This window comes from Lampris incognitus, chromosome 16 (genome assembly GCF_029633865.1).
Source record: "Lampris incognitus isolate fLamInc1 chromosome 16, fLamInc1.hap2, whole genome shotgun sequence".
In the NCBI taxonomy this organism is placed as follows: Eukaryota; Metazoa; Chordata; class Actinopteri; order Lampriformes; family Lampridae; genus Lampris; species Lampris incognitus.
In genome coordinates this window covers 11,181,098-11,189,794 of record NC_079226.1, presented here as the reverse complement: position 1 = coordinate 11,189,794, position 8,697 = coordinate 11,181,098, and the positions used below count along the sequence as shown (strand labels likewise).

Sequence of the window (8,697 nt, the reverse complement as noted above, 5' to 3'; positions counted from 1 at the left end):
AGTCCACTGTCTAGACGCCACTCGAATACTGTCAGGTCTGAAAGGTCCTCGTTATGCTGCTGACCCGTAGACCATGTACAGCCGATTTACCCTCTTTTCATCCTCCATAGCCGCCCTAGAGAGGCTGTTGTTCATGGTGTCGAAGACAACGGACCACTGAAAAGACTCTTTTCTTGACCTGATTGGACATAGGTCGGTAGATGAGTCTGAAGGCACCATATTTTTTATTTTTTCTTGGATCCCTCCCCCTTTTTCCTCCCAATTGTACTTGGCCAAGGGCCGAGGGCCAAGGGCCGAGGGCTGCAGACTACCACATGCCTCCTCCGATACATGTGGAGTCGCCAGCCACTTCTTTTCACCTGACAGTGAGGAGTTTCGCCAGGGTGACATAGCCCATGGGAGGATCACACCATCCCCCCCTCTCCCCCCCCGAACAGGTGCCCCAACCGACCAGAGGGGGCGCTCGTGCAGCGACCGGGACACATACCCACATCCGGCTTCCCACCCGCAGACACAGCCAATTGTGTCTGTAGGGATGCATGACCAAGCCGGAGGTAACATGGGGATTCGAACTGGCGATCCCTGTGTTGGTAGGCAACAGAATAGACCGCTACGCTACCCGGATGCCCATCATCTCATATCTCTTCGTGCAGTTTAGCTTTTCGTTGCAACCTCTCAAATTCGCCCTGCATCTCTCGTGGGGGCCACATGGCCAGCATGGTGGTCTCTTCCACGGACCGCTGATCAGTTTTGGTATTCATTTCTTTTCTTTCAGCTGCAGCCGAAAGTCTCCTTAATGCTCCGGTTGTTTGTGGAGGTAAAAGCACGCATCTAGAATCAATACCCTCATCGAGCTCGTGTTCTCACAGATGTTTGAGCGGTCCATCATGTCTCAAACTGCTGGAGACCGAGGGCGAGACGCCGAGTTAGACGGGCAGAAAAGACCGCAGGTCAGAGAGGTCAAAAAAGAGAAGGAAGGAGAGCTGCAGAGCGAGAGAGACAGAGAGAGAAAGAGAGAGAGACAGTAGGAGAAGTGGACTGATGTGCTGGTAGAGAGAAGTCGGAGACGAGGGGAGAGAGACAGAAGTACGGCGCGGAGAATAAAAGAGAATGTAAAAGAGCAGAGGGAGGAGGCGAGAGGGAGGGATCGAGGCAGACATGGTGCATGGGAAGGAGAAGTTTCTCAGACAGCGAGATAAAAGGAGAAACAAGGTGTGAGAGAGAGAGAGAGAGAGAGAGAGAGAGAGAGAGAGAGAGAGAGAGAGAGAGAGAGAGAGAGCGATATGGAACCATGCTGGGGAAAGGCATGGAGGGATGGAAGAGGGGGAGCAGAGAGGGGCCGACACACAACAATGCGGGGAGAGACGGAGGGATGTCGAGTCTGTCGGGAGGAGCAGAGAACGGGAGGGGATAAAGGAAAACAGTGGAGGAGACGGGGAGAGGGAGAGGTGGGGTGACAGGAGAGGGGAGGACAAGTGGTGTCGAGGAGAGGGGCGTGCGAGGCACCGAGATGGAGAGTCAATAATGACTGATTACTGTAATTCAGCCTGTCAGAGGCATCGACCTGCCGCTTCCACCAATCAATACACACCAGGACGCTGGGCAACGCCACACACACACACACACGCGCACACACACATCCACGCACACACACGTGCAGCTAAATGCATGTCCAAACACGCAATAAAAACAGATGGCCGCACACACGCCTCTCGACTAGACTCACACACACAGCAACTAGACAACCAACACACACACATCCAACACCTGCCCACACAGACGCACACGCACGGACGTGCAGACACACTCTGCGAGCGCAGTCGATCCGCCGTGGACTGGAGAAATGCTCACACATGGCTGCACTGACGTACAAACACAGGTCGGTATACGTGGAGGGGAGACACACACACACACAAACACACACACACACGTGTAGATAAATGCACATGGACACCAGAGTATTGATGCAGTGATGCACAAACACGTGTTTGCACTTACAGAAAGACACACACACACACACACACACACACACACACACACACACACACACACACACACACACAGAGTGGGATTAGCCATGAGCCGAAGTCTCACACTGAGCCAAACAATCTCTCTTTCTGTCAAGCTGTGTCAACGTGGCAGAGCAGGACAACCTTCCTCACCAACACACACACACACACACACAGGAGAGGAGGAGAGGAAGAGCGAGGAGAGGAGGAGAGGAAGAACGAGGACAGGAGGAGCAAGGAGAGGAAGACAGAGGAGAGGAAGAGCGAGGAGAGGAAGAGCGAGGAGAGGAAGAGCGAGGAGAGGAAGAGCGGGGAGAGGAAGAGCGAGGAGAGAGAATAGGTGAAAAGTTGAAATGAAGTTAAAGGAGAGGAGTGTTGGGATAAGAGAGGAGTGGAGAAAAGGGGAGGAGAGAGTAGAGCGAGAGTGACAAGGTGAAGAGAGAGAGAGAGAGAGGGGGAATAAGAGGACAAACATGTGAGCAGGTAGAAGAGAGAGAGGTACAACACCAGTCTCACACACGTCTGTGATATTTTACTTCTGTCACTTCACTGCAGTGTGGGCATTATGCCGCTGATGGGTAAGAAGATCTCAAACATCTTCACTACAGGAGACCTGACAGACACAACACAGACACAACACAGACACAACACAGACACAACACAGACACAACACAGACACAACTCAGACACAGCACAGCCCAGGTACGGCGGGGCAATAATCCAATATCAGTGTTTATTGGTTTTCCAATGCTGTTGTATTTGGGGGAAATTTGGCTATTATTATATTGTGATACACAATTTTGCCATCTAAATTAATGAGAACGACAACCTGCTTATTAGAGTTTCTCACTGAAACATTTAAAGATCTATTAGTTGAGAACTAGCCCTGGTGTGACATCATACTTCACATTTCCAAACACCTCGATGTGACGAACCTCAACCGGACTAGCAAATACGGCACGTTTGAATATGCAAGTAAAAAATCCTGATACACACACACACACACACCCACATATATATATATATATATATATATATATATATATATATATATATATGTGTGTGTGTGGGTGTGTGTGTGTGTGTGTGTGTATAGATATATATATGTATATATATATGTATATTTAAGTCAATGTATTGTCATTAAAAATAATGTGCAGGCACATGTTAAAAACGGAGTGAGGGCCTTTTTAACCGAATTTTAATTTGATTGTTAAATTATATCAAATCTATATCAATATCGTATGACATTCCATATCATAATCGTTATCACAAATAATAAATGATATAAACGATAAACAAATAAACGAAAAAGCTGAAAATAATAGAATATAAATAATACAATAATAACACAAATAAATAATAATAATAAATAAATAACAAACAAATATTGAATAAATAATTAAATAATAAACAAAATAAATGCTATTTTCCATATTGTGCAGCACAACGCACCCATCTTTGGCAAGAGCTCAACTTGTTAAAAATCCTATGTTTGCACTGTGTCAGTTATATAAATCACTGCCGTTTGGTTTTTCTGCCGTCCAAATGAGTTAAACTGGATTAAATTTTGTCAGTACGTTCGGGGGGAGACGGAGGAAATCACACCTTTGGGAGTTCAGTTCAGAAGCTCTTCAGATGAGACGCCTGCAGACCAGAGCCGTGGCAGTGGACCGCACCCCAACGCACCACGATAAGAGACGTGTCGGTGTGTACGTGCAGGGTGTTGTGTGAGGAACGGATGATTTTGCACGTTTGTGTGATAATATACAGTGGATATAAAGAAAAGTCTACACACCCCTTGTTAAAATGGCAGATTCTTTTCTTTTTTTTCCCCCCTAAAATATTTCTGGTTGTTTTTCACTTCATTCTCATAGGACGCAATTACAATTAATTAAAATTAAAATAAAAAAAAGCGGGAAAAGTTCTGACATGATTTAATCTTGGTTTGATTTTTTTGCATCACAAAAACCTGCCATTTTAACAGGAGTGTGTCGACTTCTTACATCCGCTGTGTGTGTGTGTGTATATATATATGTATATATACATATGTATATGTATATATGTATCACTAGGTGAAAATACACAGAATTTCTGGAATCTTGGGAGATTTTGTGGATGAAATTGGACAATTCAGAGAATCTTTTAGAGACGACGAGGACACCTCAGCGAGGTCACTGCTGCAGTTTACAAGGAGGAGGAAACCACCGTCAGTGTTTCCCGATGTGGACACAGCATTCCCACTATTATGACGTTGCCTGTAACCAACGCCGGTGGGGAACGTTCTTTTTCAAAACTGGGACCGGTTCGGAATAGACCGAGACCCACAATGGGCCTAAACGGACCGAATCACCTGTCTCTGATGTCCACTGAAAGTGATATTCTGCACTAATGGGGTTTCACCGGCCTCATTAAGGACCTCCCTGTCAGAAAAACAAGGAAGAAAAAGGCCCACAGGCAGGAATATGTATTTATGACTGTGCTGCCGTTGCATTATTGCTGTTGTTATGTGCTGCCGCTGTGTTGATTGTATTTTTATGGCTTGGTTTTATTCGAGTATCGCACAGCGGTTCGATTTGTGCGTCTGTAAGGATGCTGCGATTTCGCCTCAGTGAAACAGGGCGTTCTGTGCTGCTGTGGATCTCGTACCTGTTGGCTCAGAAAGCTAAAACCTGCTAGCAGCTCAGCTTGCAGAGGCGCTGGGAATGCCTTTTTTTTTCCCTGTCGCACTGCTGTTTATAGTAAAGGCTGCCTCGACGTGTGTGTGCGTGCCAGGGCGCCCCGAGTGTGTGCGTGTGGGCTGTGTAATATTCCTAGCACGCTTACACACATGGCACCAAATTACTTTTTCCCCACGGCGCGCACAACTGCCGCCATTGGGCTTTGTGTGGCAAATTGTGGCCACTCACTCACTCACTCTCCCTCTCTTTTTTTGGATTCTTCCCCATTTTTCTTCCCCATTGTATCCGGCAAATTACCCCACTCTTCCGAGCCGTGCCGATCGCTGCTCCACCCACCCCCTCTGCCGATCCGGGGAGGGCTGCAGACAACCACATGCCTGCTCCCATACACGTGGAGTCGCCAGCCGCTTCTTTTCACCCGACATTGAAGAGTTTCGCCAGGCGGACGTAGCGCATGGGAGGATCACACTATCCCCCCCCCCCCCCCCCCCCGACTGACCAGAGGAGGCACTAGTGCAACGACCAGGACACATCCCCACATCCGGCTTCCCACCCGCAGACACGGCCAATTGTGTCTGTAGGGACGCCCGACCAAGCCGGAGGTAACAGAGATTCGAACCGGCGATCCCCGTGTTGCTAGGCAACGGAATAGACCGCTACGCTACCCAGATTCCCAGCCGCTCACTCACTCACGGACGACCTGAGAGGGACGTTTAGTGGGATGTGCGCATCCTGTTGCGCACTGTACTGCGCCTACACTTGCAGTAGAGGTGCACTATGGATCTAGACAGTTCCGTGCTCGTTTTCTGGTAAAGCATGATGAGTAAGGGGGGGGGGGGTCCTACACAAAGAGTAGCCTCGGGGCCCATTACCAACTTGATCCGGCACTGGGCGTGGTGTCTGTACTCAAAGCAGAAGTCAAAGGTCAGTTGTATACTACATCCATTCCAATTTGCTTACAGGCAAGAGTGGGGCACGGATGATGTCATTAACACGATCACCCATTTGACTGAGCGCTTGGAAGACCCCAAAGAAGACCCCAAAGCATATGCACGCCTGCCACTTGTTGATTTCAGCTCTGCTTTTTATACGCTTCAGACACATCTGCTAATCTCGAAACTGTAACAGATGAGTGTCAATCCGTTTAAAATTAAGCGGCATTTTTCCTTTTTGACTAATCGAATCCAGCATGTCAGGGTCAACAGCACCCTTTCAGAACTCGGATCAATAAACACAGGTGCCCCACAGGGTTGTCTAAGCTCACCAGTTCTTTTCGCATGGTACACAAATGAGTGTACAAGCAGCCACCCCGGAAACCACATTTTAAAATGTTCAGATGACAACCACCATCCTCAGCCTACTGCACGGAGACACAAGTCCTTCAGCCTATTTCACGGAAATAAGAGTTTTGTGAAGTAGCGTGACGCCAACCACCTCATTTTAACTGAGAAAAAAAACGAGGAGATGGTACTGGACCCTGGGTCAGTGGGGGTTCATAGTCTAGTGGTCGTACATGACGAACCCTTCAGTCGGGTTTGTTCTTGGAGAACACCTTTAGCTGGAAGGCCTATGTGGGAAGTTTGTGTTCTCGTTTACAGCAAAGATTATACTTTTTGGCGTTTGGGTGGCGTAGCGGTCTATTCCATTGCCTACCAACACGGGGATCGCCGGTTCGAATCCCTGTTACCTCCAGCTTGGTCGGGCATCCCTACAGACACAATTGGCCATGTCTGGGGGTGGGAAGCCGGATGTGGGTATGTGTCCTGGTCGCTGAAATAGCACCTCCTCTGGTTGGTTGGGGGAACTGGGGGGAATAGCGTGATCCCCCCCACACGCTACATCCCCCTGGCGAAACTCCTCACTGTCAGGTGAAAAGAAACGACTGGTGACTCCACATGTATCGGAGGAGGCATGTGGTAGTCTGCAGCCCTCCCCGGATCGGCAGAGGAGGTGGAGCAGCGACCAGGACGGCTCGGAAGAGTGGGGTAATTGGCCAAGTACAATTGGGGAGGCAAAAGGTGTGTGGGGGTGGGGGTGGGAATCCGAAAAAAAAGATCATAGTTTTTATGCACAATCAGGGTGTTTGGGGTGGATCAGAGGATAATGTTTTATTCTATCAGGTTGTAGTAACGAGCATAATCAGGGTTGCATATAGGGCGTGTCCGTAGCGAGACGCTATAAAACCACGGAGAAGCTGTTCTTTCGCCCCCTCCTGCTAGCTACTTGGCTCGAGTTTGTGCTATTTTGCCGAGACTTTAGTATCGCTCTTGCTACGACGTATTGCTATCTATCTATATATCCATCGATCTGTCTATCTGAATATCTATCATCTATTTATCTAAGTTATTTGTATCATCGAACATATTATTCGCCAAGTTGTATTGCACTGCCGCGCTGTAGGCCTACCACCACGCCGTGGTCACGTGCGAAATGCGTGGAAAGACAGTAGCCAATAGCTTTGGATTCATAAAACCACACCTGTTTTCGGTTATGATTCAAACTCCCAGTGTTAAAAATTGTGTTCAGAAAGGGCACGTGCGTCGCTCTTTAAATCTAAGCTTGCTCGTCTGGTGAGGACTGAGCTGTGCAGTAGTTTTTCTTACGAAGACGTTCACGGGAGAGGTGTGTAAGATTTTTTTGATGATGCAAGGGGTTGTGCAATATCTCCCTTGTTCTTACCACTGGTTGTGTAATATGTGCAACGCTGTCTGTGTAATTTGTGGCTGTGATGTGCTACAGTACGTGTTACCCATCCATTATCCCAACCGCTTATCCTGCTCTCAGGGTGGCGGGGATGCTGGAGCCTATCCCAGCAGTCGTCGGGCGGCGGGCGGGGAGACACCCTGGACAGGCCGCCAGGGCCATCGCAGGGCCAACACACACACACACACACACACACATTCACACCTAAGGACAATTTAGTACAGCCGAGTCACCTGACCTACGTCTTTGGACTGTGGGGGGGAAAGCCTTGCAGACACGGGGAGAACATGCAAACACCGAGGACGACCCGGGACGACCCCCAAGGTTTGGCAACCCCGGGGCTCGAACCCAGGACCTTCTTGCTGTGAGGCGACCGCGCTAACCGCTGCGCCACCGTGCCGCCCACAGTATGTATTATGTTACGCTGTTTGTTTTGTTTGTCATTATTACTACTGCGGAGGCGGCTCTATATACGATGTGCAGCACTCCAGTCCGAGACAGATTTCCCTACGGGGACCGCGAAGTACATCGCTTCATTTCTTAAAACGATTGTTTTTGATTCATATGCACACATCAGCTACAGCTGCACAGCGCTTTAGGATGATCCCCTCCGCTACTTGTTCTCATAGTTCCCGTGACTACTCCTCACCGGACTTACAGCACTTACGAAGGCGGCGTCGTCTGTTAAACGGTCATGTCAGGGGGGCATTTCGATAACGGAAATGAGAGAGAGGCCCAGTGGTGGCGCAGATGTACACTTGCGTCTGACTGTGTGCGAATGGGAAAGATTTAATGTGATTTGTATGCATTTCTGTGTGTGTGTGTGTGTGTGTGTGCGTGCGTGTCAGTCGCACGGCGAGTGAGCGAGAGCCCGCAGAGCAAAGCCCCTAATTTAGAAACAGTGCTGCAGTGGCTAGATGTCGATAAGTATTGACCACGAGGCCTGTTCCACCCGACGACCCTCACGCCAGATGAAGCTCGGAGACGAAGACGCACATCTGTCTGTCTGCTCCTCACGCACGCAAAACCAGCCTGTCTTTCACATCCGTCTGCGTCTCACACATATTCGAGTCCGTTAATGTGTTGATCTGGGTTTTTTTTTTAAAGGATGTGTGCAACACCCGTTTGTCACTCTCATTATGAGCAACTGTGCGACTTTGAGGCTCGGCAACAACTATGAAGCAGGGGCGGCCATTAACAGCCATGTCTTTTGGTGTGGGAGAAAACCCACATGAACATCAGCAAACTCCAGACAGAGAAGCCTAGCTGAGGGGCGTCCGGGGAGTGTGGCGGTCTATTCCGGT

The 8,697-nt window shown here is 48.9% G+C and overlaps 1 protein-coding gene across 1 annotated transcript in view; it reads right to left on the bottom strand.

The window, feature by feature from the left end:
* ralgapa1 (Ral GTPase activating protein catalytic subunit alpha 1) overlaps positions 1 to 8,697 on the bottom strand; it is a 130,097-nt gene that overhangs the window by 32,462 nt on the left and 88,938 nt on the right. The window lies entirely within an intron of this gene.